The sequence below is a fragment of the Manacus vitellinus genome, unplaced genomic scaffold, assembly GCF_001715985.3.
Source record: "Manacus vitellinus isolate BGI_N305 unplaced genomic scaffold, ASM171598v3 scaffold_29_pilon, whole genome shotgun sequence".
NCBI lineage: Eukaryota > Metazoa > Chordata > Aves > Passeriformes > Pipridae > Manacus > Manacus vitellinus.
The window spans coordinates 4,061,844-4,080,805 of NW_021940207.1; the positions used below are offsets into that span (position 1 = coordinate 4,061,844).

At 47.1% G+C, this 18,962-nt stretch overlaps 1 long non-coding RNA gene across 1 annotated transcript in view; it reads right to left on the reverse strand.

The window, feature by feature from the left end:
* The window catches only part of LOC108640111, an 84,866-nt gene that overhangs the window by 30,185 nt on the left and 35,719 nt on the right, over positions 1–18,962 (reverse strand). The window contains exons 3-5 of the long non-coding RNA XR_001920939.1: positions 15,311–15,530; positions 15,069–15,223; positions 12,906–13,076 (exon numbers count right to left, since the gene is read on the reverse strand). This is a non-coding gene — a long non-coding RNA (uncharacterized LOC108640111). The remainder of the gene's footprint in view (positions 1–12,905; positions 13,077–15,068; positions 15,224–15,310; positions 15,531–18,962) is intronic.

Consider the following 18,962-nt stretch of genomic DNA (forward strand, 5'->3'; position numbering starts at 1 on the left):
ATTTCTTGTTATTTGCCACACACCTTTAAGATTTCCAACTGAGATCAGTGGGCTTGAGTCTACCTTCAGCTACCTCAGAGGGTTATTGTACAAAGTGTTTTCTCATCCCCACCACCAACTCAAGCCCTGGAAGGGCCAAGCAACTTCTTAGACAAAAATGAGTTGCTGTGTGTAGGTTGATCTCAGCCACTCTAAAGCTCACTTGCTCACATACCTGCAAAACCCTTGAAAATGGCAGTTCTGATGGATCTTCCTTTTCTTTTTACAAGGATCTCCCCACTGATATTTGTTTCAGTTTTGGGCCAAATTTTTTCTCTCCCTGATTTGAAATTGAAACCTCTTGGCATAAGAAATCTTTATACTTTTCTCTGAAAGCACTAAACCTAGGTGGGTTCTGTATAAATCACAGTATCAGAGACAGCCATGATTTTGCTTATCTCTTCCTTGGAGGGTAGAGTTGAAGGGGAGCTGTTGAAGTTGTCTTTGGCTACTCCATGCTGGAGATCCCCTAGGTTTGAGTAAAAAGCCAGGGTTTAGGGCTGTCTATACAGAAGGACAATAAAAAGTTCATCCATGAATCATTCTCCCTTTGTTCCCTTAGCCTGAACATGCATTTATGGTTAGCTTCAACCGGGAGATATCTAGTTGGTGGTTAAGGTTAGGTGCCTGCTCCAGTTCCCAATCAATAAAGAGATATTCACCATGTGAACCATGGTGCTACTCAGTCAAAACAACTCAAAATAAAAGTGCCATCTACTAACAGTGAGAAGGATTTATTTGGTATAACTTACTTGGCAAATAATCCTGCACTTACACATTTCAGAAAACCATGACCTATTTCTGGATGACTTATCACACCCACCTGTGGAAAAATTCCTCCAATAAATCAGTTGTGGTGAATGATTTCGATGTTTATATTGTTATTATTATTATTACCTGCTTTGGTTATCTTAAATGTTCTGAGACAAGATGAAAGTACTGAAACTTCTAATGCCTCCCTGCAGAGTCACAATTGTAGGAGTGAAAAAGAGCAGAATGGATCAGTTTTTAGTGAAACGCATGGTTTATGTAAAGCATCTGATTCAAAAGCTATTTTCTATGTAGCCTTTTCTTGTGGACTGAAATAGTAGGCTGCATTCAAACTAGACTTTGAGCTCAGTGAAAAGGAAACACTGATGAAAATCACGACTCGAACACCCTTGCATCATATAATTCTATTTGTTTTATTGGTGAGATTCAACCTAGGCCCAACTCCACGGCTGTAGGAGGAAACTCAGCGTAGGGCAGAAGGCCAGCCTTGGGCTTAGGCAATGGCTGGACAGCAGTCAAACCCATGGGGTGGAATTTGGACCAGACCAAAATCCAGGGGTACTTTGCCATCAGCTTCTGCAGGCCCAGATTTCACCTTAATGACGATTTCAAGGGCATCTCTGCAGAAAGGAATATCTTTCTGTTCTTAAAACAGGCATCTGTTGTAGAGTTCAAATTGTCCCAAGGACAGCCCCTCTTTTACCTTTGCATCCAGTCCAAGTGACAGAGAGCAGACACACACCAGGTGCTGGGCAAAATCCATGCCACACTTCTCTGTATGTGGATGGTGGGGTTCCCCTGTGTTCAGACACCTAGGCACAATTCGTCATGTATTTCCTGGCTGCCCCAAGGGTTTGTGTATCATTTGCGTGACTCTTGGGTCTTGATATCTCTGCAGCAATTGCAGCTTCTGAAAAACATTTCAATCATTCCTGCCTGGGAGGCTTTTGGTTAACAGGTCATCATCATTTGGGAGAAATGCTACAAGACTAACTCTACGTGCAGTGAGTGTGCACATGTGCTTGTGTCCACAGAGCTGTGGTGGCACAAGCAGATATCTCTGCAGAAATCACTGTCGCCCTCTCATCTCTACAATCTCTAAATAGCTTCCCATTTTCAATATATGAAAAAAAAAATATTTATAGGTATTGGGGAAGTGGTGACATGACCTCAACCTAAAATACCTTGCAGCAGAAAAGAATTGTGTTGTGAGTGCTGGACAAACCCCGTGATTTGGTCCAGATCTGTTCCTCACGTGAGCAGTGTCACGGTACTGGAGGTGCTCAGCTCAAGGGAAGGCTGTCACCACACCACGCTGTGGAACAGTGCTGGTGAGATATTGCCCCTTAGGAGAGGATCCTGGCACTGAGCAGTCACAGCAAAAAGATACCTCTCTAAGGAGGCTGAAGCCAACACCTGAGGAGCAACGCAATGGTCATAAAAGATGCTCAGCCTGCAATGCCTGATGAAATATGGATCAGTGTAATTGTTTTTTATGTTGGTGAAGTATATAAAAAAGGAACAGAGAGACTCTAAGTATTGTATTACCACTGCACCCTTCAGTGGCTACAGCTAACAGCTTATTTTTATTTCCATGCTGACAGCACCAGCCCAGTTGATTTATTTTCTATGCTGTCTTAAATATCAGAGGAGATATGCATATCCAAGAATCCGAGGCACGGGATACAGCAGATGAGCTCGATGCATGCTTAACCAAAGCCTTCTCTTGATTCACTTTGACATACCTGAGTGTTTGCTAAGTGAAGCTCTTCAGAGCATCTCTGAACCTGCACCACCAAGGGTCTTTGCATGTGGCAACAGTGATTTGCTGCCGTGGCTCAAATAAGCCACAATTGCACTGATTGTTTCCTACTCCCTTTTCTTGAACTCTTTCGTCGTATACTTAAAGAATATTGCTCCCAGTTAAGAAATGTCTGTGATTAGCAGATTGGTTTTCTATTACTTGCCTTCTGGCACTGAGTTTTTGGTTTTGTGGGGTTTTTTTCCCTTTTAATTTTTTATTTATTTTTTTATTTTTATTTTGAGAAAGCTGAGATTCGCATGTATTCACCTGCCTTCAGCATCTGGGACTTAAAATACAGGACCAAATATGGCTTGAAGTGGAAACAATGAATGATCAGCTTTTTTCACATGAGTAGTCTCTTTGAAGGCTAAGTGTCTATACTCATGAGCAGAGTTACATGTATATATGAGAACTTGCAGAACCAGAACATGAACAAGGTATAAAACTTAACTTACTCTAGAAATACAAACCTTCTATAAACTTTTTGTTTCATAGCTGGGGGAAGTACCCTTTTTCCTAAACTAAACAGACTTCTAATCTTTTTTTCCTTTCCTTTGTAAAAATACCTGCTTTGATACAGAAGTCTTGTAAGCCTTACTGTTGAAAGTCTTTCATTAAATGTTTCAGTAAATATTAAGTAAGCTTAAGGCAATAACAGAAGTTTATGACTTTTTAAAAGAACTTGTTCTTTTTCCTCCCACATTATGCTGGGTTGTTTTTTTTTAAAAAAAAAAGTCACAAAACCTACATCTTGATCTGCTCCAGTCTAAAGGTTTCTATTTATAGTTTTTGGTTATGAATGTTTTTTCCTATGAAAAGGTCAGACCTCGCACATATACAATGGTGGAAAGCCCTGCTTATTAAAAAGCAGGCAGATGGATTTGTTAAAAAGAAGTCATTTCATAATGCAGCTGCTTTGAAAGGCTGCTTTAGCAGAAACATCCTCATGCTGCTTTATGAGAAAAACAGGTAAAGGAGTTCTGTTTTGCAGCTAAGTCATTTTTCCTTTCCAAGCCTCCATCCTCACACACGTGGCATGTTCTTTACCCCTATTTACATGCTTTGTCCTACACCCCCGCCACCCACCCACTCACACTCCCTTGCCCTATTTTTCCCACTCTTGCTGCCCTGGAAAGGCTGGAGGAGGTAATGCTGCCCCATCTCAGTGTATCCTGCACAGAGAAGTCACCCCCAGACTGCTACCCAGGGCTCACTCAGCATCAGACACACTCAGCTTCTCCTTCTAAAAGCACTCTTGGTCAGCACTGAAGCTTGGGGTAGCCTGGGAGGTGTGTCCCGGCCCAGGGGCTGGGGTCTGCAGGCCAGGACCACACCTGGCTGAGGCAACTCCTGCTCAGGGTGACCTGGGAAGAGTCAGCGTTGACTGGCAGATGTCCTTCACCAGCACTCAGAGGAGCTGCACTGCTTAGCACAGGGCATTGCTTCAGAGCATGGGACCAGGGGTTTCAGACCTTGACAACAGGGTAACAGCAACCTGCAACCTCCCACGTCATGACAACCAGCAGAGACCTCTCTCATTTGATGATGAAAAAAAAAAGAGGTCTTGTCTGCTTTGTTCTAGCCCTGAGTGAGGAGCTTTGATTAGCTGAACGAAAACCACTTCATCCCAAAAGCTTTTCTCTCCCTCCTTCCTCTCTGAAGCATCCTGAGCACTCCACACACCTGCAGCACCCTGGGGTGATGGAAACAGCACACGTAGCCCCACATTTCCTAAAAATCTGTGTTATTAAGGAAGACCTCTCCCATGTTTTATGAAATCATAACCAAAATCCCCAAGTCCTTTAAATTACACTTTGAAAATAGCCACTTCTCTCTAATTCCTGGTTACCTTGTACAAAAATGGCCCCCAAGCTCTGACCAGTCTCTTCTGCTTTGAAGGTGCAGGAGGGAATGGGGTCACTACTGAATACATAAGGTGTCCTCCAGCCTCCAAGGGCACATTCCTGTCAGGGTTTAATTTCCAGGAGAGCATTGTGATATGTTTGTTCCGAAGGGCTTTGTCTGCACCAGCTCCTGCTCAGCAGCATCCTCAAACAAGTTGTCCCAGGGTTTTAAACTCAGGGACCCACCTGTCCAGGAAATAATTTGCCCTATTAGTGATTCCACCACTACTGCTATGTATCATGTCACTCTTGTGAGGAAAAATGAGGATGGATTCCCTGAACACCCTCTCTCTCCCCAGAGTGGGCTTGGCTCAGCATCTCTGGGATTATTAATCAGCTTCTTCTGATACCATGAAAAAATGTTCTGGGTGCCTCCTCCACAGTGCCTTCCCACGGGGTGCCAGTCCTGCTCCTGTCTCACTTGCTCCATGTGAAGTGACAGAAGTGGGAGGATGGCCAGGGCTTCCCCCACAGGCACAACCTGCTCCAGGGAGGCAATAGGTCTGATCTGCGCAAGTCAGCACCACTGCCCTCCCTGAGGATGTTGACGTGGGTGGGCAGCTCCTTCCACCCTTCACATCTGCTTCTGGATCCATCACCGCTCCACACACAAGGTTTAGATGGTCCCATGTATATGCAAGCAGAGCTAAGCAAGCCTTCTGGTGGAATGACATCTCACCTGAGCTTTCAGAAGCAGAACCAGACAGTGCCAGTCAAGTTATTGATGGAGAGATATGGCAGCTTCCACTTACCTGCAGCACAGTATGAATATCAGCAGTTTCACACATGCCAGTTTGCCACCTGTTTGCACCAACAACGTGAAAACACAAATCTGCTGTAGCAATGAAACTCAGGATTTAGAGTTTAGCTGGTGTGTAGATATTTTGCCATAGGTTAATCTCACCCATTTTGAAATCTAATCCAACCTCTGATGGGATCCCTTAGCAATCATCAGTACAGCTGGAGGGATGGCACTGGAGATGGGCAGAATGTGTAGGAAGGTAGATCTAGCCCAAGAATCAAAGTGAGTCTGGAATTTGGAAACATGGAATGCAATACTAGCCTTCATGACAGATCATGTAGGTGTAATGTTTATGTCTTTATCTGCAGTGAAATCAATAAAAAGGTTTAGTAAGGCAAGACTGGAAAACCAAGAAGAAACAGTCTTTACAGGTGACCTTTATGTGCTGTTCTCTTGACTGTTTCAGAGACGAGCTTCTGATAGCAATTCAACCCAGTGCAACCTGGTTTTTGCTCACCTCACATGTCCTGTCCCACTCCCAACTCCCAGGCTTCTGCAGAAGCATTAATCACTATAGCCTTTGCAAAACAGAGTATCTAATTGTGCCACAGGGCCCGACGCATGAGCAAGGGGATACATCAATTACAAACCACTGTTCCTCTAAGCTTCAATGTCTGTATGTGCACTGGGCTGTGAGTTACTCTGGTAAGAAAATGCATGTTACAGCTTTATAAAGTACAGGGCACATTAGTCAACATGGCCGTTAAAACTAATATTGCAGTCGTGGGGGCAGATGTTAAAATGCTCATATCTTTTATGGTAACCATATTAATCCAAGAGAAAATCAATTTGTGATCAACCTATTGACTGCCAAGACTGTAATTGTCAAGATTTCCCTCTCTGCAGCACCACATACGAGATAGTTGTTCAGTCCAGCTCTGTTGTGCCTGGCAAACTTTCCCTTGTTCTGAGCATCCCTGGGACCTGATCCCCACCTCATATCTCTCAGCATCATCCACATTACCCTGAACTGGTATCCTCATAACTCTCTGAGAATTAAGATGCTGTGACCGACTGAGATGCTGGGGAAAAGCACCCAAGTCTGTTGGAGAAAGGATTGTGCTCCTGCAAGGCTGGGAGAGGCCAGGAGATGTTCAGTGCCACACACCTGTCTGTCCACCTGTGAGTCTGCAAACCAAGGGAAAGTGAAATAGCTCTGCCCACATCACTGTCATCGCAGGGGGTTGGGGAGTGGGGAGGGCTTAGTAATACCGAGAACAAAGAAGTCTGCCTTAGTCAGATATTTTTAATGATCTCTCCCCACACAGGGCAGGAAGTGAAACCGAGGTCCCAGTCAAACCCCTCACCCGCGCTCCCCCTTGGCAGGTCTCACTGTGCCGGTGCGTGGCAGCGGGTGAGACACTGTGCTTTCAGTCAGCATGGATGGGGTGCTGTGATCTGGGCCCTCACACTGACACCCACCGCCCTCCCCAGCCCTGTACAGCCCCGTCTGCCCCCTGCCACCTGTGCTGCCCATGATGGGGATGCCCAGGCAGGGCTGGGCTACGGGAGGAGGACCAAGACTAGATTTTTGACCTGCTGTCATATAATCCAGGATGATCTCTTTCTGACCCTGTTTCCAGCCCAAATGGGACCTGCAGGGCCTGGTAAAGCCCCCATTGACCACATGTCCCAGCCCTCAAGGGATTGTGTGGACAAGCTGGTCCCTGGCAATTGCTCCTTTGGAATCTGTGGCAGCACTGATTCTATTGCTGCCATACTGAAGTCTGGCCTCCCTTTGGTGTTCTCCTACTGACTGAATAGCATGTGGTCGGCAGATTAGACGGGCTCCATCTGACCCCTGTGCGAATGCAGTCCTTTGTGAAGCAGAATGCAGGTGCTGTGTGATGTTGCACAGCAAGGACACCAAGTAGCTCAAAGCAGACACTGAAAGGAAAGGAGGGTGAAAAGTAGGAAACATTTGCTGCCTGCCGAGGCTCCCAGGTGGCAGAGCAGTCCCAGTGCTTGAGCTTTTACCAGCAGAGCTTCAGATCAACTGTCTCCTTGGGAAACAACCACTGGGACAAAGCACAGACTTGGTCCAGCCCCATTCTGTGATTCAGCTTCAGGTGTTGAGGGTGGGCATCCCAAAAGTGTCATAAAGAGGTGATGGTTTGGCCACCTTGGGGGCTCTGCAGGAAAGGTTCCTGCAAGAATCTTAAAAGTAGTGACATCTCCCCATGGCAAAGCCCAGCTTTCAGGATCTAGATGAGGCAAAGAGAAAGATTTGAAGACAATTTTTCTTTGAGAGGCTGCGAGTGAAGACTATGGGATAGATCCTGACCTCGAATTCCCAGGAAGATCCTTGAAAAGTGAAATCACTTGAATGTAAATGGGCTAAGGAGGATATTACATTGCAAGCTCTTCACCAGATGCTTCTTGATGCCTGTTCCCATAAGTGAAGATATTCCCTTCCTATCTCTGTGCTGGACCTCAAACAGATGTTCCCAGCCTCCCAGGTGAGACCCTGAGGGATGCCACAGCCACACTGGCTTCAGGAAGCCACAGCAAATTTTTCAGTGCTACTGTGCCTGGCAGCTTTGGGTGGTCAGGGTACATTTCTGCTGTGCACAAAGTGGCTGGGCAGAAGAGTCAGCTGGCAAACAGATTAGGATCTTGGGTCCATTCCCTCTAACAAGGACAGCTCAAGGGAAGTGACCGAACAGTGGCATGGTCCTCCCCTCCCATTAGCCTCGTCTGCAGGGCTCAGTCAAAGGTCTTTTTATTACTGTTCTCTGCTCCAATTAAAACATCCTACAGATTGTGCTTGGCAGACTCTCAACGGCATCCAGAACTAAAGCCAGTTAATGGGATACAATCAGCTAGGTTCAGGGCTTGAAGTAAGCCAGAGGGGTAGGGAGCGTTTGCCAGCTGCAGAGTGCCAAGTCCTATGGTCTGCCCATTTTAATTCTGGCTGTTAATTGCTTTCCAGAAGCACCCACAGGTCCCAAGTGACAATCAGAAGCCAGTGGCCAAAAATGCACATGCCCAGAGCAACAGGAAACCCAGTTTCAGAGAGCCACATGGCCCCCTTGCACCTGGGGTGTTCCCATGGACCAGAAAAGGGCAGCAGGGGCATAGTGGTGCCCTGTGCCGGTGGATTGTTGTCAAACCACCACAGTGGCCTCGAGTACAAAGTGTCCCCCGCCAACTGAGCATTGCTTATTGTTATCTAAGGCCTGCTGGGCATCTTGCACACTCTGATGGGATTGCTTGGGCTGACTGGGAATTCAGTCCTTGCAGGAGCTGTTGTAGATACATCAGCTATTTTCTGATGATCACCACATCTCTGATGTCTGCAGAGAGCGGTGCTTTGCAGAAGGATTTCCACCAGCAGCAAAGCAACCAAGTAGCATTTCTCTGGGGTGCAAAGGAGGAATTAGAAACAAACAAAAGACGTAGTTGCCTCATACACTAAGAAACAGTGTCTGAAGTGATGGAAAGAGATCTGTGTCCACGAGTTTCTGCATGACAATTGAAGCCTAATAATACCCAGAAAAGAGATATCTTAGTACCCCTATGGAAGGGGAGAGGGAAAAGAGTCACAGCCCAATTCCCACATTATTTGGCTTGTGGGGAAAGCATCTAGCACAGGGTCTGATGACCCCTTTGTCAGGTCCCAGGCAGGACCATGACCCCTTTGATAAATTTAGTCCTGCCTAGGGAGACGGAGGTGAGCTGCGACATTGAGCTGTAACATATGAGCACTGCTGTGGGAGAAGGAGAGATGAGGTGAGCAGGGGATGCCCTGATAAACTCTTTGGTCCTGATAGATGAGCACAGGCTTGCAATAATGCAAGGGCTGGACAGCAAAAGAAACAAGCAGATTTGAATCAAGAAATGACCAGTCTGATTTCTTCACACAAGCTGAAAGGAATACAAGGCGTGGACCAGCCCCTGATGAAAATAACGAGTGATTCACACCACTTTGGAGGCTGTAGGATCCAGCAATTTTCTTTCCAGATCAGCTGTAATGGCAAGTGAATTTGATTTTTACGACTCATTCACTTTCAATGACCTATGACTGTCATTAATGACTGAGTTAAGGACACAACTTTTAGATAGAAAAGTTTTATGTTGACAAGAGGGTCTTTGTAGTTGCTTCCTCTTGTTTGTTTTGGTTTTCTTTTCATTTCCAAACATATACATTTTCCTTATTGTTTCTGACACCTGTCAGCAAAAAGCACAGCCTTGTAGATCTCCTGCCATTCCTGACCAATGTGCAGGGAAACGACTCTGCATGCTGTGTGGGAACTGTGCCAGCAATTCCAAAGATCAAGAAGGGAAACAGATAATGCAAATAAATCATAATGCAGATAAATCATAGGTACAATGGAAGACTATAGGGATTGGTGGCCTTAACCTCACCTAGACCAACAAGAATCAAAGGTTAATGCAGGTGTCACTTGAAAGCTAATTTTCTATTGATTTGCAAGTAGGTCCCTGACCTACTGACCTTTGTGATACAGGAAACGGGAAATCCCCTGGAGCAGCATGTGTGCAGGCAAGTGTGTTATTTACTTTGGTAGTCCCTTTAGTATTTATAGGCCCAGGCAGGACCAATAGAGATAACCTAAGGAATGTGGTAGCCCTTGTAAAGATTTCTGTCTCACACTTAAATATTTGGGCAGCAAAATAGCAACCTTGATCATAATTTGACAGAAGAAAACCACAAGGGTGCTGCCTGATTTCTACATCCTCTTATAGGCAATAAAAAACACCCATAAATAATTTCCATGCAATGCCTCAGGAGCTCCTTGCAAGGGTCAGTTCAAGACTCGCTGGACATGATTCATGTTGTACAGAGGTGTAAATCCATACAGTTCTGCAGAGCTGTTCCTGGGGTGCATGGTGGGAGGGGTTGGATGAACTGGATTCAAGAGCACACATCAGCATGGTGTTGCTGGTGAGGGCCATGGTTTGGGCTGGTCTGGTGAAGCACCTCCAGAGGCTCAGCTCTGAGCACCAGTCCCTGGCTAGACAGGTTCTTGAGTTTGGAGCCAGGAAACAACAGCAAATCTTCTGTGGCTTGGCCATAGATTGGAAACTGTATAGTTAGAAAATTTCCTCCTGTTTCTTCAGTAGGAAATTTGGGATTTTTTAATGAAAAACTGAAAACCTCAAAAGGCTTAGCACAGAGAGATGGCTGCAGTGCTCCCTGAGGATTTTAATTACATCTTGCTCTCCCTCTGCTTGAGCTGCTGTCGATGGCCTATGATTCACAGCTGATGGGAGAAGAGATAGAGTGCACAGGGAGCTTGCCTCTCTCCTGGGAAGCACGAAAGGGCGTAGGGCTTGCAACCTGAGAGTCAGCAGCAGATTTCCCAACTCAGAAAGATTTACATTTACAAATAAGAAGTGAATGTTTTCAGTGGAAGGATAATGAGAAAAGTGTTGGAGAAACAAGGAACACACCATTTTTGACCACATGCAACAGAAATGACAGGGTCACCTGCACATCCTAAGCTCTCCTGTCTTTTCTTCTTGCAATTAAGTGTGTCAGAGTCTACCACACTTTTCAGAGCTATCTTCAGCAGCCCCCCTGCTCCCATCCCTGGTGCTTCAATGCTGCCCTGGGTACTCCCTGTGCTTGTCCAGTCTGTCTCCTTTCCATGCAAAGGAAGGGGTCACTATCCAGGAACTGGATCTGGGGTTGTATAAGGCAAAGGGCAAAGGAGATGGGGCTTCTCCTCCACAGAGTTTCATAGCAGCTGGGATGTGCCAAAGCCTACAGAGCTGTTGCTGTCATTCCCCAGCTCCCCTGAGTACTGCTGAGAGTAAGACTCAGAGGTGGAGATGCTGCAGAGCCTCCATGGCCTGCTAGGAAACATCTGGATCAGGGCTCAATGGGTCTGCCAGCTCCAGGGGCATCCAGTTCTCATCCTCCCACAGAAAGACTCTCAGATGTTTCTTTTCAGCTCCACTTCCCACACCCCATCCCAGCCCAGTTCTCATTCCTGCTTCCTCTCCTTTTCCTTCCCGGTCCCAGGACCTTGATCTCCCTGCCAAGCTGGGTCTCCTCCAACAGTCTACTGGCTGTCATCTTCTGCCCCACACGGCCTCCTGCCAGTAATGCATCCAGACTACCTCAAAATTTGGGACACAGAACCTGGCAGTCGCACCTTGACCCACCCAAGCTGGGAGTCTGTCACAGCCTGGGGACCCAGCCCAGGTGTGACTCAAGCTGCTCACTACCTGCCATGGCTTCCAGTCAGGCAGGTCATTATACACCCTGTGTTCTGGGCTGGCTTCCCAGGAGACCCAATTTCACACAAGGATTTTGGGGACGGTCTTGGCACGTCCTGGTGCTGGTTACAGCTTAAATCCATCCAGGTATTTCCTTACCTACTGGGAAAGCCAAAAGTGGCAAATTGGTGTTCCTGACTCCCTCTTGCAATGCACCGCTTTATTCCCACCATCTGCTCCATTGAGCAGGTATTGCTTTGATATTGCTCTTGGTAGAAACCAGGCCACAGATCAGGCACCTTCATGCTCTCTTGCATGGCAATGCTGTCATTCCAAAATGCCAACCCACGTTTATGATGCTGGAAGAAGTTAATGCTCCCAGGGTACATCTGGTTCCCCAGGGGAGCAGAAAAGGCAAGTATTCAATAGCTGTGTGGCCCAGTAAATAATTTTTGATGTGTCAAAACCAAAAACCATCCAGGGATGTGGGTTATGGAGCAGCCCACCTGCCTGCCACTGCTGCCTGCTGGCAAAAGAACCAGCTCTAAACAGTCTGTGAGCCACAGGTAGCTCACAAGCCACAAATTGCCCAGCCCTGGAGGTGTTACACCATCTGCAAGCCCAAAATGCTACACCACTAGATTTGGGGAGCCAGGGTACCTGCAAGAAAGCTGTTGTGTGAAAGCTCTGCTCCTCAATAGCTTCCTTGCTCCTCCTTGTATGGGAAGGAACCTTTCTCTCCTTGTTCAACAGATGCTATGATTTGCTCCTTTTTCTCATCTGTAGGTTGTGAGAGAAATTGCTCAGTCCTTGGTCATTTCAGTGTCCCCTGGGGCAGCAGAGGTGGCTGAGGGATGAAAAAATACAAAATCCCTGCATGGGGCTGAGTCAGCATCCTCCAAGAACCACCGCCGGGCTGTATTGCTATCTGCATCCCTGTGGCAGGATTCCCCTGCCTTCTGCCAAGAAACGTGAGAGCCGTATGAATTTGATTTTACAGTGGAAGAAACCAATCACAGAAAGGTTTAATCATACTCTTCTTTTCCAGAGCTATCCAGCCCTTTTGGAGGATCACAGTGAATCCAGGTGTGATCTGGGCTGGACGCTGCTGAGCTTTTCTCCCCAAGACGTGCAGCACCTGATCCATTTGCAGCTGCTGTTCTTTGGTTGGAAATGGTATTTACTCACTGAAAAAATCTCTAGGCAAAGGTATTTTTGAATTAGGAGAAAGAATAAGAAACTCTACAGAATAAACAAGTTTAAACAAAGCTGTCACCACAGGCGACTCTTCTTTAACTCTGTTGCCCACAGCTGGTCAGTGCCACTGCAGAGAGTGGCACAGCTAAAGCTGATGATTGAAAGTGCAAAAATACATTGTTAAGGCAGTGATTATTCTCACCAGCAAACTTGCAGATCTGCTACAACCGAACTCTGCTCACTCTGCAGGGGAAGGCATTGGCTGCTCTCAAAATGTGGTCTCCACCGATATTCACAGGGACAGTTTTCACAACCTTCGTTCTGTAACACTGTCAACTTTTCACGGATACAGTGGGCACTTGTGTCAGCTCCTCTGCAAAGGACAAATAAGGTCTCAAGTGCAAAACCAGGGCATCTTTTAATAGGCCAGGACGGCAGCAGATGGTAGGAGAAGGTAGGAGAAAATTCACGACATAGCCCTTCTCATGAGAAACCCTTCTAAAAAAAAAATTAGATTGCAGCCTTTGACCCCTTTTACATGCACAAACCCAGGTTGCAAAGCAGAGGGATGCTGCTGGGTAGTGTTAGAGGTTGGTGGCTGCTCCTCCCTACACAAACTCCCCCAGATGCTGCCGAAGAATGGAGCGGCAGTTGGTTATTATTTTTAGCCCCCCATTCACGTGGTCCGAGGATCAGATGCACATTCCCAGATGCTCATTCCACAAATGCCGAGATCTCTCCAGCCCTCACCGCGCGGATGCACAGAGCTGGCATGGCACATCACAGTGCTGGGGGTAACAGCAGGGGCTGGAGGTTCAGCTCCCCCCATCCCACAGACCCACACGTACACGTGCATGTACACGCCATCTGCTTCGCTCAGGAAGCCTCCAGTGAAAGAGGCTTTCTAGGAAACTTGAATAAATGAGCGGGAGGAAGTCAAACTGAATCAATCCATCAGGGCACACACACTGACGAACAGCTCGCGTCCCCCGAGGACACAGACTTGCTGGGAAGGTGAAGGGCCATGTTTCAAGGGGAGAAATCAGACAGAGACAGGGAGAGTAGGAGGCAGGGGCTGCCTGTGGGGGGAGCAGGGTGTTAAAAGGGGGATGCAGGAGAGCAGGAGCTGGACCAGGCAATGAGGGCGAGCCAAGCAGCTGCAGTCCCTCGGCCAGGCACTGCTGGGGTGGGTACCACTTCCATTCCTCAAAGGAGAAGGCGGTCCATGAGGGTGCAAAGAAAGAAGAGAGAAAAACAAACTCTTGAAGAAGAGAAGTAGAACAAGTGGAAAACAGATTGTCAGCTCTGTCCTGACCTCTGCAGAAGCTGGAGGGGGACTCTGACATATCTGAGGTGTGGGGAACAAACTGTGCATGTGCAGAGCACACTCAGGACATGCATGGTCAGTCTAACCCTGTAGAAATATGTGTGAGCTCCCTTACCCATGCCCACTCAGCTCTGAATGGGCTGCCTGGCATCCGAAATGTCAAATGAAAGTCTGAAGCCCTCACCTTCCACCCAGGGAACTTTTCCTGGCAGGGAAAAGAGACGTCTGGGGTAACCCTCATCCAGGGAAGTTCTACTGGGAGGTGGTGTGGTATGGAAGCTGAATGACACCAGGCCTGCCCAACTATGGGACATAAAACGTGATCCAGCAGCTGCAACCTTAAGCCAGACAAATGCATATTAGGCATAAGATGTGTTTCTCTCAGGAGGCTTAATTAACCGCTGGTACAGCTTTGGAGGGCTGTGATGGATTCTCCATTACTGGCAAGGGTCCCATTTGCATTTGGAGGTGTCTCTGAGCGCTCTGCTCTTGTTCAAGCACAGATATTGATCTAGCAGCAGAACTGTCAGGGGAACAGCCCAAAGTCTGGGCTCCCCAGGCCATCAGCAGTAGTGGAGCATTCTTGATGGTGTCAGTTTTGGCACCAGTGGAGATTTGGGCTGGCACCAAAACTGAGAAGAGACAAAGACTGGTAGATAAAACCCAGGATACTGAAACACCTCTGATCTCAGTGGTGGATTTCAAGTGACCTTGAAACCCGTGATAAGGTGCAATGACCATAAGGACATGAACATCTCTGCTCCATGGGGGCTGTTCCCATGAAGTTATTGCTCATTTGCTCATGGCAGCACTGCAGTGGGCAAGCCACATCTTGAATGTCCAAGGCCAAAGGTGGGCATGGCTTTGCCTGCTCTGCAGGCTGTGAGCAGTCTCCAAACCATCCCACTCTTCCCTTACTCAGGGTGCTTGCACAGCTGTATGGCTGGGAGAGGCTCAGGGGGGGGTTGTGGGCTCAGGAGGACTTTTGCAAGCCACTGGGGTTGCCCCCAGCTTGGGTGCTTGAAGAAAACTGCTTACCTTGCTTAATGAAAAATTGTGTTTTCTTGCAAGGCTTCTATCCCTTAGAACAGTTTCTGGTAGTTAGCTATGGAGTGAGTCACTTTTCTTTGTGCCTCAGTTTCCAAACTGGCTGAGAGGCTGAGTCTGTTCATCTTGATTCAGTCATAGCGCTCCTGAGGGAGGAGGAGAAGTTGAAGCAAACCTGGAGCCCACAGCTTCCAGGGGCAAAGCCTCACAGCTCTTGATATCACACTTCTTACCAGCACAGTCATCTTGAGAGGGTTGTTGTGATACCCCAAGAGGCTTCTAGCTCACGGACACTCAGCAACTGCGACCGCAGCGTGGCACTACATGCTGTGCATCTCTGCTTCTTCATGGCATGTCCGAGGCATCCCGACTTCCAGGGTTGGCTGGAGCAATCCCCTTTGGGGCAGGATCCCAGGAGCAGCGTGGTTACTCCAGCAGCTTGGTGTAGGCAGCCTTGGAGGGAAAAGGGAAGAAGGGGAAAAAAGGACTTTTTCAGGTTCACAGCAAACCAGAGCATCTCTGGTGAGCAGGCAAATCTTTCCCAGATGCAGCAGGATCTCTGCATGTATAAGTGGTCTCTGTAATAACCCTCATCAGGGCATGGCATTCTTCCCATAACTAAAATTTGACATACTCAGACTAGTAAGCAGAGGAAATATTTACTGTTTTTATTAATAACCTGAAGAGACCTGTGCCTTCTGTTCTTTAGCCATAAACTGCCAGCCCCATATGGAGAAGATTTTCTAATGATCCTTCAATTTTCCACAATCCTCTATTGAAATATACAGAATCATTTCCCATTTCTGCTGAAGGTCAGTAATTTCTGAGTTACTGCAGAGTCCTGATGGTGAGCTCTTGCTGTCTGCAGGTCAGGAGAACTCTCCTCTGCCAAAAAGTACAAACAGGGGATCAGGCCTTTCTGGCTACCTAGTCTCCTGCACAGCAAACAAGAACTACAAATACTGTGAAATAATCTCAGGAAAAAATCTGGTTGCTGTTCCAGCCCTTAGAAAACATTTTCCTGTATCCACTGCTGCCCTTTAAACTCCAAGCAGCTAAAGCAGGACCTGCTTTCCCAGATGACCATTGAATTTATTTCCTCTTTTTTTGTTATTGTGTCTGGGATCCTTCTCTTTGTAAAATCTGTGTACCCATAGACAAACACACAAACACAGACACATACACAGAGATCTCCTGCCCATGGCAGATCCCATCACTGTTCTAAGGAGAAGTGTGGTCAATGACTGTTAGATTAGCCTGGGGCTGGCCCACCTGGGCTCTATCCCAGGCCTGCAGGTTGCATCTCTGTGATGTGCTGTGCCTCAGCTCCTTTGACTTGAACAGAGGAGGGATGATTCGGATCTCCTTCGCAAGGTGCTTTCAGATCTAGAGACAAGAAGAGCTGCGCTATGGTATCAGAGCCTCCCGATCCCATCATTATTTTGCATTACTTTGATGCCCTTGAAATCAAAATATCACACTGTGATTTCATTAGTTTTCAGAGAGGATATCAGCAATCTTTCTCAAGTGTGTGCATGCGTCAGGTGAGGGGCTGAGGGTGGTGGAAGTTACCTGAGATGAGTATTAATGACTAACAGCTCAAAGCTCCAACACTAGCAGTGAGAACATCTAAATCTAGATTGAGGCACTTAATTAAACCTTTAATAAACTTCCTTCAGCACATGGGCATAATTCTCTCTTGCTTTTTGAAACCATGAATTAAAAAAAAAAATGTTGTCCTCTCACACTGAGGAGCATGTTACTTCTACTTTACTTCAGCATGAGTTGGTATTCAGAGAGCAAGAGTATTCAGTGTTCAGCTCCCTCATTTCATCACCCAGGGCAGAAAAATTGAAGCACAGAAACTGATGTTTCTTTGTATCAAAGTCTTGATGCAGTCAGTGTCTTTGCAGGACCAGGGCAGTCAACTGGCCATTTTTGGCTAGCTATTTCAAGGAGATGAGTCAGCTTTGCATTAGGATTAGAACTCCCCCCAGCTCTGATCAAGAATGTCTGGATGCATAGGATGGAGGTCCCTGCTGCCAGTCAAAGTGGACCCCAGCCCAGCAACGACCCATGTTACTCAGTATTTTACCAGTGACTTTTGTAACCAATATATAAACCTTCATTTGGCCCAGACCAGGCAGGTGGCCCTCTAATCTTCCTGTTGCCATGGTCCTGGCTCAGATAACACACAGAAATAATAATAAAAATCCCTAGCATCATTAAGCTGCTATAATAATTAATTTTTAGTACTTAGCCCTACCTCTTACTCTTTCAAGAAACACAATGGCATTCCCTGACTGTGTTCATTCACCCTGCTTCTCCTTGGAGAAAAATCTATATCACATGCCCTGTTATAGAGGGAATGAATGATAACACGTCCATGGTCATCCATGCATTTCAGTGCACCAGATGGGAATATGGTATTATGTTTTAAACAGTTTTCTGTCCTTGAGTGGTAGTCACAGTGTTCCCTGATTCACAGGGAGCTGGAAAACTGCCAGAACAGCCACAAGCCTGCAACTAGGTCTTGCAAGTTTGGGCAGATTAGTCCAAAAGACTCCTCGGAGATCTAACCATGCTTTCAGTGATTTCTCTGTTGTTTGTTTTTTTTTTTTTATTGCACCAGAAGTGAGACATGTTATTCTGGATCTGTGGAGGGACATCTGTGATGTCTAGGCTGTGCTTGGAGCTTCAGGATGCTGAACCTCCCCAGAGATAGGCAGCAGAGCTGGTTGAATGCTGCTGGTCACATAGCCAGGCAAAAGCAGAGCTGGGTCCATAGGACATGGTCCTGCTCCCTGGTGCCGTGCTCACAACAGTCTGAAACACATGTCTAGGACACAGCACAGCAAGTTTTTAGTGTGTCCTCAGAGGAGCAACTTACTGCAAAACAGTGCTGCCTTCAGGAGCCTTATCTTTTCTTAAAGGTCAAAGTACGCCCAATCCCTCAGTATCTTAAGATTTCAGCACTCTCATGAAGGCAAATTGAAAGCAATTGTCCTTTCCAGTAAAACAAACCCTGAAGAACTGGGTTCTCCTTTCCCTTCTTCCCAGTCCCTTTGTTAGTGTAAACTGGACATGCTCTGAATTTAGGCTGGGGCAAGTGGAACTGGACCCAAATTCTTTTCTTTGCACCAGGGGAATGGTTGGGCAAACGGAGCTGGATTAAACTGGAATAGCACCTGCTCACTGACAAAGCCCTTACACCACCCTTGGCTCAGAGATGTCAGCAGTGCCTCACGTGCTCTGATGTTCATCTCCCAGGAGACCAAAGCCTCCAGAGACCTGTAGGTCAGAATCTGGGGAGTCAGGCAGGATGTGGGGGTGGCCACAGGATGGCCAATGCTCATCTGCCACCCACAGCACATCCTCTGGCTGCACCATGGTGTCCATCACAGACACCCCATCCTGCCCCCCTCCCCCACCAAGAGATATTTTGAGGGCCTGTTTTGATCTCCTTTGCATGTCAGTTATGCTATTTCTGAGCATTTTTATTTTTATTGTTTTCCGGTGGTGAGCTTGTTGTCTTACACTCTCGCCTTGATCTTTTCCACTTCCTCTCGCTTTCATGCCTCTTTCTTTCCCCGACAGGCTGATGGGTTGGGTGGTTTTGTCACAGCTAGTGGATGAGCTGTGTCCATCCCACGTTGGCCACCCCCAGTGGAGACTCCTCAGGGTGGTGGGAGTGCAGAGTCAGCCCCAGGGGTGTCCGTGTGGGTGCCATCACCCTCCTGCCTAGCTGGGTGTCTCACCTGTTCCCAGCCACCGCCAGCCAGTCGCTGTCATGTGGAGAAAGAAGTGTTGACTCATTAATTCTCACAATGTAGGTTATGGTTAGGCAGATGAGTAAAACACCTTCCAAATGGTGCAGCACCACAG